At 49.0% G+C, this 13,969-nt stretch overlaps 1 protein-coding gene across 1 annotated transcript in view; it reads right to left on the bottom strand.

Annotated features, from left to right (window-relative positions):
- TENM4 (teneurin transmembrane protein 4) overlaps positions 1-13,969 on the bottom strand; it is a 343,194-nt gene that overhangs the window by 175,490 nt on the left and 153,735 nt on the right. Inside the window, 1 exon segment of the mRNA XM_039915009.1 lies at positions 12,029-12,098. The gene's annotated coding sequence lies outside the window, so the exon portion shown is untranslated.

Raw genomic sequence — 13,969 nt, 5'->3', positions numbered from 1 at the left:
CGAATTCAGTGCCCCAAACTTATTCCTTTGCAACCTGCCCACTGTAACCCCAATTTCATGTTCCCTGGCTTTCTCCTCCTCCTGAAGAAAATTGTACTGCTCCGGCAGCCCTTTCATCTGCGGGGGGTGGGGTGGGACTAACAGAGATCCTTTCCCTCTCGACTCATTCGTTCTCTCCTGTTGCCCAGGGCCGGGGGTAGGGGGAGGGAAAGAGGTCCGCCTGTCATAGAGATAGCTTATTTGCTTAAGAGAATCTTTGGATAGGAATATTTAGGTAGGGAAGTCTTTGGATTGCCTATGTAAGGAGCCTGAGAGGAGAATTCCCCTGGAAGCCATACAATGACCATAGAGATAATAACAACAATAATAAACTACATACAGGCCATTAGGCTTCAGTGGGTGGGTGCCCGCTACGCACGGATCACTCTCAGATGTCTCTTCCGCTGGAAACAGAAAACAATCCCAACAGAAGCACACTTGGAAACAAGGCCCTCCCCTCAACCCCTATCTGCCCGGAGTCTGCCCCGAGGTTAGCCGGACTCACAGTGGGACCGTCAAAGAGAGCATTCCCTGCTGTTTGCTTTCCGGATGCACAGGACCCCATTCGCTCGCCCACCCGAAAGGGCGACTCAGAGACCCAAGCGAGTCCCGTGAGCCGTCGAGGGGGCCGCGACCGAGGGAGCGGCCTGGGCTCTTGCATCGACTGGATTCTGGGAAGCGGCCCGAAGGGAGAGGTGGGAAAACAACCCCAACCGCTGGTAGCAGGGCAGAGGTCCCTGGGAATCAAGTAGTCAGGGAGGGAAATACACCTGCCCCTTCCCACCACGGCGACGGGGACTGGGGTCTGGGAGCCGGGAGTCCTGGGTTTTAGTCCCAGCTCTGTCACTGGCCTCCAGAGTGACCTTGAGCAAGCCCCTTACCTGCTCTGGGATCCAGTTTCCTCATTCCCTTTCTCTCTTTCTCTCTGACTGTGGATCAGGGACTATGTCTGATATGATTCTCCCGAATTTACTAGGAGCTTGGCACATAGAAAGTGTTTCATCAATACCTTTATTACTAAATGTTTCGACTGGGGATCCAGGTTTTTGTCACAGTTATGGAAATACCCAGAAATAGGGCACAGGAGCAGCAGCAAGGTTTAGAGGTAAGAGCCTGGACCTGGGAAGCAGAAGGGCCGGGTTTAAGTCCCAGCTCTGCCACTGGCCTCACCTTGGACAAGTTGCTTAACCTCTTCTGGATCTCGGTTTCCTCATCTGAAAAATGGGGATTCAATATCTAGTTGCCTTTCCCCTTCGATTTTGGGCCCCCTGTGGGAGGGGGGCTGTCTCCAACCTGGTTATCTAGACCCTACCCCAGCGTGCAGAAAAGCGCTTAGCGCATAGTAAGCTCTCACATACCAAGATTATCATCATTCTGAGCCACATCACCCCCACAGAAGGGGGATTCTGCACGCGGAAGAAACCCCATCTCAACATGTGGGCTTCCTCTAGCAGTTAAGTTTCCCAAGTGCTGTTCGCCGCAAAAAGAATCGCAAAGCAGATTAATGCAGAACTTAATCCAATACCGTGGAAGGGAGAGCCCTTACCAACAAATTAATTTAATTGGCTTGGTGACAGAAACAGGAAGAAACTCCCTGACTCTCAAAGTTCCCCGGAGAGTGGTTTTGAGAACCAACAGGAAGTCAAGAGGATCAAATGTTTCTGGAAAATCCAAAGCTCATTGTGCTCCATAATTGCAATCACAATTTTACAACCTGACGTCTTGTCAGGTATTGTATTAGCCCGGCTTAAGAACACAACCGCTCCAAAAATGCACGTAATTAAATCTGCCCCTCTCTGAACACACTAGGACAATACACGTTACACTGAGTCAACATCAAATTGCTAATGGGAGAAAACACCCGTGACTTCATATTAATTTGGGACCGGAATCGAGCATCATCTACAACGTAGTCAGGTCCTGAAATTCAATCACGAGGGAAAACAACAACTTGAAAGGCCTCTTCTTTTATGGTATTTGCTAGGCACTTATTATTATGTGCCAGTCACTGTACTAAGTGGTGGGGTAGATGCCAGTTACTCAGGTTGGACACACACACGACCTTAATTCCCATTTAAAGATGAGGTAACTGAGGTTCAGAGACCTGGAGTGACATGTCCAAGGTAACATAGCAGAGAAGTGGCAGAACCGGGATTAGAACCCGGATCTTCTGTCTTCCAGGCCCGTGCTCTTTCATGAGGCCATGCTGCTTTGTCCATCCTTCTGTCACCAGGTCCCGAGGAGTCGCACAACATCCCTCCACAGCAGCACGTGGTTGCCCTTAGAGTCAAGGCCTGCCTGAAGAAACCCACTCTTCCTTCAATTTATACTCATTTCTTCTTGCACTCGGTTGCCAGAGAGACGAAGGCCGTTGACGGTTGACAATGGCTACCCCACATCCCAACACACACCCACATACCCCTCTTTACGACCCTTTATGTAATGATGATGGACCCTCCTGTTTGGAAAGACAGACCAGTCTTCGTCCTGACGCTCACACTGCAAACCTTAGTAAGTGCTTAGATGACATAAAATAAAGCAAAACCATAAAATCCTGCATGGAGGAATTGCCCAGTGTCACTCACGCTTCCTTGCCCATCAGGTCCCTGCTGGGACCTGGAGGGCAACGAGCGAGAAGATGGGCACAGTGCTTGGCACATAGTAAACGCTTAGCAAATACCGTCATTATTATGGGCAGGGATGCAGTCTATGGTGAAGGGCACTCGTTACCCATGTTAGCCAACTATAGGAAGAACCAGGACCCATCAGATTTGGCTATTTTCCCTGAGAAACCATCTGCCCGTTAATATTGGAAACATACGCACCGACCCTACATCTAAACGCCAACTGAGATGGCCACGGATCCTCATTTGAATAAAGCAGTCCCCCACCTTCCCACTTGCTTCTCCCCAAATTCACAGTGTGAAGTTGGAGAGTGCTTCTCCAACCAGAACGTAAAGAGGAGAATTGTTCAGCGTCCTGGACGGCCTCCCGGCAAAGTTAGCCACCGATGTCTCTGGCGATGGTGAAATGTCTCCGAATCCGGAGGGGAAGAGGAGAAGCCTCGCTCTGCAGGCTGAAATCCAAGCCGTTGGTGGCATGGAAGACCAAATGGTAGCCACCTCTCTCAAAAGCCTGAAGCAGTCTCGCTGGTGCTTTTGAATAACAAATGAGGGAAAATGTGGCAAAGCAGAGATTGTTGACAGCAGTCAGAATGTCCCTGAGGGTGCGATGACTGAGTCTTGGAATCCAAGATGGAGAGAGAAATTTGAATTCTCTCTGCAAACAACTCAGCCTGGGCGGTCATGGGTGTCAATGATCTCCCCAAAGGATGGAATAGGAATGGTTTTGAAAGTTATAATAATAATGACGATAATTTTGGTATTTGTTAAGAGCTTACTATGTGCCAAGCCTCGTGTGAACTGTTGGGTTAGGAAGAGCACAGATAAAACCCAGTCCCTGTCCCACAGGGGGCTCACAATCGAAGGGGATGGAAGAGCAGGGGTCCTTTCCATTTTACAGAAGAGGAAACTTAAGTACTGAATACTTAAGTGACTTATCAAAGGTCATGCAGCAGGGAAGTGGCAGAAGCAAGATTCAAACCCAATCCTTGCCTTTGAAAACCTTACAGTCTGCCGTGAGCTCAGAATAGTGCTCTGCACACAGTAGAGTACAGTCAGTAGACACAATCCCTGCCCTTGAGGAGTTTATAACGTAAAATTAAGTGGAATAAAGTTCCTTCCCAGGGAAAATGATCCTCACAAGGGCGGCAGCCGTGCCCTAGTGGAAAGAGAACGTGCCTCAGAGTCATAGGACCTGGGTTCTCAATCAACTTGATGGTATTTATTGAGCACTTGTGTGCAGAGCCTTATTCTACGTATTAGGGAAAGCACAATATGATAGAGTTGGAATTCAATCTCCAAATCTGCAGAGCAACTAGCCCCATTTACAAGACTGAAAACTCCCCTTTCCAAAGCCTACCTGCATCCAGAATGAGATTTAATCCTAACACTTCCCTCCCTTCAAGAGGATGCCCCCATAAACCTTATTTCCTCCAGCTGACTGCGGCTGACGTGGCTCCCGGCAATCCAGCGCCGAGGACCAATGGGAGGGTCACTGGGTGCGTGCTATTTATAGGCTAATGGGCAAAGTCAGAGAGAGGAGAAATAACGTCATTCCAACGCATGGCCAGGGTCTTATTTTGGCCTTTAATAATCTCACAGGTTGGCCTGCCTCCAGGGTAATGAGAGAATTCATTTTAAGTGACATATTAATAACTAATTGCAGCCTGCAAATGGTATAGAGGCTTTGCAATTAGTCCAGAGAAGAAAGGGAAAGATCTCAGTTCTAGAAATGCAGTGCAGAAAAATGAAGGTCTACTTTGCAGAGTCTCTACTGGGAAAATCACTTGTGTATGAACAACTCTGAGAAATGGGGGGTGGTGATGGAGAGTGCTCAGTGAAAAGCTGGAGATGCACTTTCAAGACCGCCCCCCCCCCCCCGACCCCCGAATTTAAAGATGTCACCTTCCCCATCTCCATCCCTAATACGCGATCCTCTGGAGCTACTTCCTCAACCCCTAGGCGTTCCCGATCTCCTCTCAAGAAGCAGTAGTTACAATTCAAGGAGAGAGACAGCCGCCTAGATTCTTCCTGGAGGGACCAGATCATCCGACGAAGCCAGAGATTTGGAAGAGATGGAAGAGCTGACTGGGGAGTTATTGCTTCGCTGGATTCTAAGACTGATTCCGTGGACCGGAATGCTTCCGGTACTCTACTCATTTCCTGGGGGAGTACAGTACGATAGAATTGGTAGACGTGGTCCCTACCCTCATGGAGTTTACAGCTCGGACTCCACCGGTCCAAGACTGCCCACGTCAGACCATCCCCAGTGCCAGAACCGGCTTGAAAAGGAACACGTTTAACCCTCTCTGGGCTGCTGTCGATGAGTGACAGGGTCTTTAAAGTGCTGGGAAATCAGAGGAAAGTAAAAGTGGTGACCCAGTATTATTAGCTCGTAAAAGACGCCGGATTTTGTGCTTAGCTTCACACGCTCAGCCGTTTCCTTCAGTGGGGTCAGGAGGTTTAAGTGAATAAACCTGTTTATAGCCCCAGCTTTGCTGACATACGTCTCTGCCCTTTTTCAAAGTCCTCCCGGGGGGTTCTCCTGTTTGCCCCACCCCCCGCCCCCCTGACTGTTCCTGTCATGTCACCCCCTGCACCATCTCAGCACTCCCACGCTGGTCTTGGACCGTGGATTCAAGTACTTGTGTTCATTAACTCTGTTCTCCCGTAAATTGGGCACTATATTCCGGATGAATCACGGGTTAAAGACAACTCACTGACACACACGAGTTGTTGACCCCACAGTCCTCCCGGCAAAATGCTCTGCCCCGACGGAAGCGCGTTTTTGGATGGTTGGTCCCCATTTTCCCCACAGTGATCTATCTCAAATGCATAGTAAAAACCTGCATTAAGAAAGGATGGGGAAGCAGTGTGGCCCAGCAAACAAGATAATCAGATGGTCATTTTAGGGCTGTCCGTCTCTCTCATTTAATCGTAAGCACCTTGAAGACAGGCTCACACGCTGTCCTGGGTGGGTCCGTGTTCACTCACCTGCCCCGGCAGGCATTCAGTAAGGTAGTGGAGCTCACAGTCCCATTACCCGGTTTAAAATGAGCTGCTCTCCGGCCTCATTCCGAAGACGGAGTGATTTGACTAAGTAACCCCAGTACACACGTTTCAAGCTGAATCTAGAGGATGTTAACCAGCATTGCCACGCTTCTGTTGTCGCATCGATTTGCCACCGAAAATGAGTTACATTTCTCCCGCTTCCAGACTATTTAAAAAGAAGCAGCGGTGGGAGTTATTAAGTGGGACCATCAGGGTTCTAAGAGGTGGCGGGCACTTTCTCCTTGCCTGGATGCCATCTTTAAAATTAAATTTTTAATAACCTTTAAGTCTTGTAGCCTGGGGGGAATCAGTGCCTTCCCAGAGGTTCAAAGTTTTAATTTCCCCGCTAAAGCTCTGGAAAGGCAGCATTATCCCCTCTGTTCTAGAAAGGAACGCACATAAAATTGCCTTTCAGGTAATGGGCAGGGAGAGCTGAAGCTCAGCTCCGACAGGAAGAGAGGGGAACGGCGCCTGCCATGTCCCCTGAAGGATGGGGCGAGAAAGGAAATCTGCACTGGGGAGTGGTGGAAGGGTGAAGAGAGGAAGTGCAGGGGATCCTGGGTCACATGTCCCTTTAACGCCCCTTCGCTTCCACCCCGTCGTAGCTCTCCAAACTGTCTCCAAGACACAGCACGCCCCAACTGAGCTTGGATGGGAAGAGTTGGGTCCTGACTCCGCCGTCTTTGAGCTCCAGAGGGTGTGCCCCATCAGTCGGGCGGGGTGGGAGAGGGTGTTGACCATCCCAGGTTGGACCTGTCCATGAGCTCAATCTGTTGTCAACCAGCCGCCGACCTACCTTCTCAAGGAAGCTTCAAGTTGCCTCAGCCGCCTGCCGACTGTCCGCCCCTCTCTAAACTTGTTATATTTTACAGAAGAGGTAACTGAGGCGCAGAGAAGTTAAGTGACTTGCCCAAAGTCACACAGCCGATAAGTGGCGGAGCAGGGATTAGAACCCACGACCTGTGACTCCCAAACCCGTGCTCCTTCCACTAAGCCATGCTGCTCCAAGCACTGTACTAAGCACTGGGATAGAGGGACAGTTGGCCACAGAACCTGTCCTACATGGAACTCTCGGTCAACAATATAACTGCCTAGAGACAAAACCACGTGAGACTGCAAAGATGATGATAAAAAAGAAGAGCTCCAGGACCCGAGGTGGAAGTAGCCAGCCCTCTGTGGGCTCGGTGCTCTGACCGAGCTGTCCACGGCCTGGTGGACTCTCTCCAGTCAGTAGACAAAATATAGTTTACGGGACAGCAGGAAGCCTCTATCGGAGGAGACCGACGCAGGGCAAAAAGATCACAGAATTGTCTAACTCCAAAATGACATTATGAAGAATGGGTACCCCAGAAATACGATAATGAAGTTTTGCTTCAAAGGAAATTGCGTGTGCACTCTGATCTTTCAAACAAATCAAAGCGATCCTGAAAGATTTTCAGAAGTCATCACTTAAAATATTTTCCTGTCAAGCATTGGCTTTATAAGACTCCTTGTTATTTAAAAATCCATTTATACGTGATGACAGATATAGGGCACTGAGAAATGGTATAAACACACACACACACACTCACTCGCACAAGAGTCTAGCATTATGTGCCCTAATTGAACAGATTATCGCCGGGCACACGGATGGGGAGAGGCCTAGGCACGGAAAGGTAGTGTGGGTCTAACGGAAAGTGCACGGGGCTAGGAGTCAGGCGACCTGGATTCTAATCCCAGCCCTGACACTGGCCTGCTGTGTGACCTCAGGAATGTTTCTTTTCCTCTCTGGGCCTCATTTACCTCCTCTGTAAAATGGGGATAAGATCCTGGCTCTCCCTCCATTAGACGGGGAGTCCCGTGAGGGCCAGGAACTATGTCTGATCTCATCACCTTAAATTCACCCTGCTCTCTGGCACAGAGCACCCCAACACATACTGAGAATGAGAACAGTGATGGCGGTGTTTAGCAGTTGTTCACAGAGTTCCTAACTGTCCAACCGTCCTCTGGGCATGGCGAGATGGGCTCCGAACCACAATTTTTGAGAAAAGACCGGCTGAATCGTTGGCTCATTCAAGCTGTGGAAAATGTATTCCTACCGCTACCTCCGCCCTGCCAGAGCCATTGACCGTCTGTAAGAGAACTCACTCTGCATCCTTTCAAACCTTCCTCTTCATTACCTGGCTTTCCTGGAAAATCAGCCTGGCCGGGAGAAGAAGAGAATATTTATCCTGTCCCCGTAAAGCCAGGGTGCAAGAGACAGAGACAGACAGAAATTCACGATTATTCTTTGCATGATACCCGTTTCCTTTCTAGGTCACACAGCCAGAGTCCGTCAATCGTATTTTTTGAGAGCCGACTGTGTGCAGAACATTGTACCAAGCGCTTGGGAGAGTACAATGAAACACTACAGCAGATACATTCCATACTTAAAACAAGTTTACAGTTTAGAGGAATTGCTTCCAGCACTGCCAAACCTTGCCCTTCCCCAAATCTGGCCCTTTCTGCCCTGTCCACTGGTCAGCTGAACCAAGAACATCAGGACACCCACCGCTTTCCCACTAAGCCATCTGCTGGGCCCACTCAAGATTTCCAGACCCTCTCCTTGCCATTTCAATAAATGATAACAATAAGCACTTTAATATTATTATAATAATGTGCCAAGCACCATACTATATACGATCAGACAATCCCTCTTTTACCTTGGGCTGACCGTCTAAAGCTGAGGGAGAACAGGTTTCTAATCGCCATTTTATTGAGGCCCAGAAAACTTCAGTGACTTTCCCAAAGTTACACACCAGGCAAGGGGGGAGCAGGGATTAGAACCTAGGTCCCCTGACTCCCAGGCCCTTGGGCTTTCTAGGCCACGCTGCTTCTCTGAGGAGCTGGTCGCAAGAATTCAAGAGGCTTACACTAACGGGACTTTTCATATGCAAAGGCTTTCGGCAGAATTTTCAGCGATGTTGTGGAGGCACCAGGCTGAAAAAGCCAGCCTGAATGGTCCTTAAACAGAGCTTTTTTTTTTTTTTAGGGATCCAAATATCCCCACTCCATTCCTGAAACTGATTCCCCCGGAGGCCTGTTCAGTGCCAGTCTGGGCTGTGGGGCTTCTGGGGCAGAGGGCCCTCACACAAGCAACCAGGAGAGCCATCCTATGGCCAACAGGAAGGGTAGAGCAAAAGCATTTTATTAAACTTTTGATTAGAACTATTAGCCAGAGGCTACAGAAGGCTTGTTTGAGCTCTGAAGCACACTCACAAAAAGAGATACACTTTGGCTCTGTGCAATTGCGGAATGAGTGACTGACAAGTCAGGTTGTCAGAATGTCAGATTTGTTCAAAGCACTCCCCAAAAAAGTCTGTCTTCCCAAATTCCATGAGGACCGCTAATTTTAGGAGTTCACTTCTCTGCACAGATGTTTTTCCATCCCGGTGGGAAAGTTTTAGGCGAGACTTCGGCTGGGGAATCGCGGTGGAGGGGGATGCTCAAGGTATATGGGCAGATCATTCACTGGTGTCGGAGCAGTTACTATGTGCACAGTACTGTATTAAGTCCTAGGGAGAGTACACAGCGTTATTCGACCCTATCCCTGCCCTCGAAGAGCTTCCAGTCTATCGAGTACTAAATTGTGAGCTTGGGAGAGTACAACAGTTAGAAGCTGGGAGCTTCCAGTCTATTGAATACTATTCCGCATGAATAAACGAACAGAGATAGTCCTCACTGCTCCCTGGGTAAAGGGAGTCCAAGAATTCTTTCTTGAAAGACTCTAGGACGGAGGTCGTGGCCTGATAATTACCTACTCCTACATCTCACCATAACACAGCCTTGAAACACTCCCCGCTCCTCACCTGGAACAGCTTCTACCTGTGATTCTGACCCCGCCAAGCTCCCCTATTTTACTTCCATTACAGGAAGGCAGGCGGTGTGTCATCTTCCGACTCCCTGGAGAGCTTTCCAAAGATGAGGATACCCAGAGGCTCAGACCTGTCATTTGGTGAGTTCCTGCTCAGGCCCAAACAGGCAGAGTAGCCGTAATCCACTAGACTGTAAATTCCTTAATAATAATAATTATGTTGGTATTTGTTAAGCGCTCACTATGTGCCGAGCACAGTTCTAAGCGCTGGGGTAGATACAAGGTAATCAAGTTGTCCCTTGTGAGGCTCACTGTCTTAATCGCCATTTTACAGATGAGGTAAGTGAGGCACAGAAAAGTGAAGTGACTTGCCCACAGTCACACAGCTGACAAGTGGCAGAGCTGGGATTCAAACCCATGACCTCTGACTCCCAAGCCTGGGCTCTTTCCACTGAGCCACGCTGCTTCTCTAAGGCAGGGATTATATCTACCAACATTATTGAATTGTACTCTCCCAAGTGCTTAGTCCAGTGCATACAAGAAGCGCTCAGTAAGCGCCACAGATTGAATGGTCATCACTAAGCACTCACTGGGTGAAATTAGGGCAGGATTAAGCACTGGGGAGAGTACGACAGAAAGAAGAGACAAGTTTAAAAGACTCAGACATTCTCCAGAGAGTTTCCCCTCCCCAAAGTAATCACAGTTCAATCTTTAGAGCCACCGGCCACCCTAAGCACTTTGGCTACGCACTAGCCCAGGGAAGGGGTGGGAGAATTAACAGGCCACCTGCTCTTTTTCCCTTGCCCTAGGAAAGTCAGCAGAAGTCGAATTTTTTTATGGTATTTGTTAACCTCTTACTGTGTGTCAAACACTGTTCTAAGTGCTTGAACAGTTTATTAGGGTAGACACGATCCCTGTCCCACAGGGGACTCACAGTCTAAGTAGCAGACAGAACAGGTGAGCTGAGGCGCAGAGAAGTTGTGATTTGCCCAAAGTCACACAGCAAGCAGCTGGCAGATTGGGACTAGAACTGGGGTCCTCTGACTCCCAGGCCCATGCTCTTTTCAACAGACCAGCTCCAGACATCGTCGTCTTCCTGGAGGAGGTGAGATTAGGCGGGGCGTCCGGGATCTCGTGGCGAGAACCCGCAGCGTGTCTTGCAATTTCTTTGGCGTATGACCTTCGTGAAAGGTCTCGGGATGGATTACTTTGAGTCACACTCGTTGAAATAGCCGAGGCGGCAAAGAGACGACTCACCGACCGGTCTCGCTTTATTTGCCAAGCAAGGGAAGCTGTGAGTCGGGTGGGTGGGCTGTGGCCCTCCTCCCAGCTTCATTAACTGGATTCCTTGCCTTGTTCAGCCCAGGGCTCCTAACAAGACCTGAGGGTTTCTAGTCCGAACCAGAGAGAAGCAAAACGGAGGCTCCTCTGAAACCCGCCTCTTCCCAGTCTCCAACTCACAAAAATCCCTGCGGCACAAGAGTTGCCAACTTTGTCACTCTCCGTGGGTATGTGGCTCTAGTTTGGGCTCTTCGGCAGAAGGGAGGCGGCAAAGTGGCTGGAGTGTAAAGAGCAGCCATCTGAGGACGGCGAACCGGACACCCTTCCTCCTTCCCTTACTGACCTCTCCGTCTGTTGCTGGACATTTTCCCCCGACTTCACTCAGTTACCGCTGACATTCGCTAGGGTCAGCGCGGCCTCAGGCCAGGAACGAGATGGTCAGAGCTCTGGCCAGCAATATCCATCGAGTCCCTGACTCAAGTCTGGGTCCCCCAACTTCAGAGGCAAGGAAGACTAGCGGGCGAGACTTACCAGAAACACCCCATGCTCCCTTCGAGGAGCGAGTGACTCCCCTGAGACCTTTCCTGTTCCAGCCGCCTCTCACGGGAGCCGAGAAGAAAAAGCAAGGCAAACTCATCCGAAATGGCTGCGTCTAAAGCCACAGACTCCGCCTAGATTAGGGCTTCCTTCCACGTGTAGCCGTTCAGAGATCCACGCACCTAATTCATTTTCCCTCCCTCTCATCTGGGATCCCCGGTGTCAGACCTGTTGGCCCTGTGTTATCCAAACAAATGCCCTGGCTTCCTACTGAAGGGAGAGGAAGCGCTCAATAAATACTATTGAATGAATTGCCCACATTTCCTTGTGCCACAATCCCTTCCCATCCCGGGGCCAACGGGACCACGTCGGAGTCCCTAAATGCTGGTGAAACACAAGAACCCCACTCATACACACGGGTTGCACTAGGTTGGGGATGGAAGACATCGATATGTTTGCTGATGGGGTAATTGGTAGGTGAAGGAAATTACAGGGTGGCAGAGAAACCGGTGATTTTAACAAGAGTCGTGTGGAACAAGGGCGGGTTCCCGCCAGCCACTCCGGAGACCCGCTCCTGGAAGTTCGCTAAGCGCCCGCTGGCAGGCCTGCGTCACTTGACGGTTTATGAAGGACCTTTTCATACAAATAAAAAAGAAAAAACACATACCCGACGTGTCAGGAACGGTCTCCCAATCGGATCCGAAGTCTGATGCTATCAGACGGCTGTCAGAGTTGGCCTGGAATGACAAGGAGAGAGAGGAATTATGAAGCAGAAACTACCTACATTAGAAACCATCACCGGTCTTTACTGGGCACCTGTGGAGGATTTTACAGGGCGCTGGGAAACATGCAAAGGAAGCAAGACAAGTTACCCCCATCATGCAAACTTTGAGAGGCTTATACAGTGTGGCTCAGGGGAAAGAGCACAGACTTGAAAGCCCGAGGATCCGGGTTCTAATCCCAACTGCTACGTGCCTGCTGTATGGTCTCGGACAAGTTCCTTCACTTCTCTGTGCCTCAGTTTCCTCATCTGTTAAATGGGAACAAAATACCCGTTCTCCCTCCTCAGACCGTGAGCCCCGTCTCGGGCAGGAACTGCCCGTACGACCTGATTGAACTGTATCTACCTCAGTGCTCGGCACAGAGTTAAGCATTTAAATACCGAGCTGGGGGAGGTCTGACAGTGCGTATGATTTGGGATAAAAATGGGACATTAACCATCCCAAGATGCTGTGCCTTATCCTTTCCTGTGCAAAACATCTGAGAGAACTGAGGCACTAAAAACCGACTCAGTATTCTGGGACATCTAGACTACAGTCCCACAACGCCCGGGGCCCTAAATCAGTCTGAGCACACTCTGATATTAAAGATGGTCTCCATCAGGGGATGTCCATTCCTTTTGGAGAGCTTGCAGAAATCCAGGCCTGTCCCAGGTTTTTTTTTTTTTTAAAAAAAAAATGGTATTTCTTCTAATCTCAGCTCCGCCAAGTGTTTGCTGTGTGATCCTGGGCAACTTATTTTACTTCTCTGAGCCTCAGTTTGCTAACCTATAAAATAGGGATTCAAATACCAGTTGTCTCCCAGTCCTCAGCCTACGAGCCCCATACGAGGCAGGGACCGTGTCCAATCTGACTGTATCCTAACTATCAGTGCCTTAATATAGTGCTTTAATACCACAGTTACTATCGATTAGACTGTAAACCCATCATTGGGCAGGGATTGTCTCTATCTGTTGCCAGATTGTATATTCCAAGCACTTAGTGCATTGCTCTGCACATAGTAAGCGCTCAATAAATACTACTGAATGAATTATTATTATTGAAGTTTAAGGGAGAGTAAAGGTGGGCCCCTAAGGGACTCCCAAACCTCCCAATTACCCTAAAGTGGTTCTTTCCTCCAAACTGTGGACATGGGACCAACAGTACTGTATAATTCCCCTCGCTGAAGGGAGCCAGGAGTTCTAGGGCAACAGGAATTTAGTCAATCAAAAGTACTTATTGAGCACTTAACATGTGCAGAGCACTGTACTAACTAGTTGGGAAACTACAATACGACCAAGTTGGTAGACACATTCCCTGCCCACAAGGCGTTTACAATCTGGGGGGCGGGAGGGGGGAGAAGACAGAGACATTAAAATAAATAACAGAGGGGGAGAGACACAGATGTTAAAATTAATAAATATCATAGAGGGGGAAGATACAGAAGTTAAAACAGAGGGGGGGAGACAGGCTTAAAATACATAAGGGGGGGGGGGTGGGGGAGACAGACAATAAACAACAGAAAGTGGAAACAAAGACACTAAAATAAATAGTGAAGGGAGACCAGACATTAAGATAAACAAACAACAAAGAGGGGAGACAGACATAAAAACAAATAAAGGAGGGCGGGGTGAACAGACAATATACACAGAGAGGGGAGAGACAATAAAACAGAAGGGGGAAACAGACAATAAACAAACAGAAGGGGGAAACAAACAGTAAAATAAATAAACAGAAGGGGGAAACGGACATTAATATAAGTGAATACCAGAGAGGGGGAGACAGCCACCTAAATAAATTACACATAAATACAGCAAACGGACACAGACCCATAACACTAGTTAGTATGG

The sequence above is a fragment of the Ornithorhynchus anatinus genome, chromosome 20, assembly GCF_004115215.2.
Source record: "Ornithorhynchus anatinus isolate Pmale09 chromosome 20, mOrnAna1.pri.v4, whole genome shotgun sequence".
Classification (NCBI taxonomy): domain Eukaryota; kingdom Metazoa; phylum Chordata; class Mammalia; order Monotremata; family Ornithorhynchidae; genus Ornithorhynchus; species Ornithorhynchus anatinus.
Note: the sequence above shows the minus strand (reverse complement) of the source record. Positions and strands in the feature narration are given on the sequence as shown.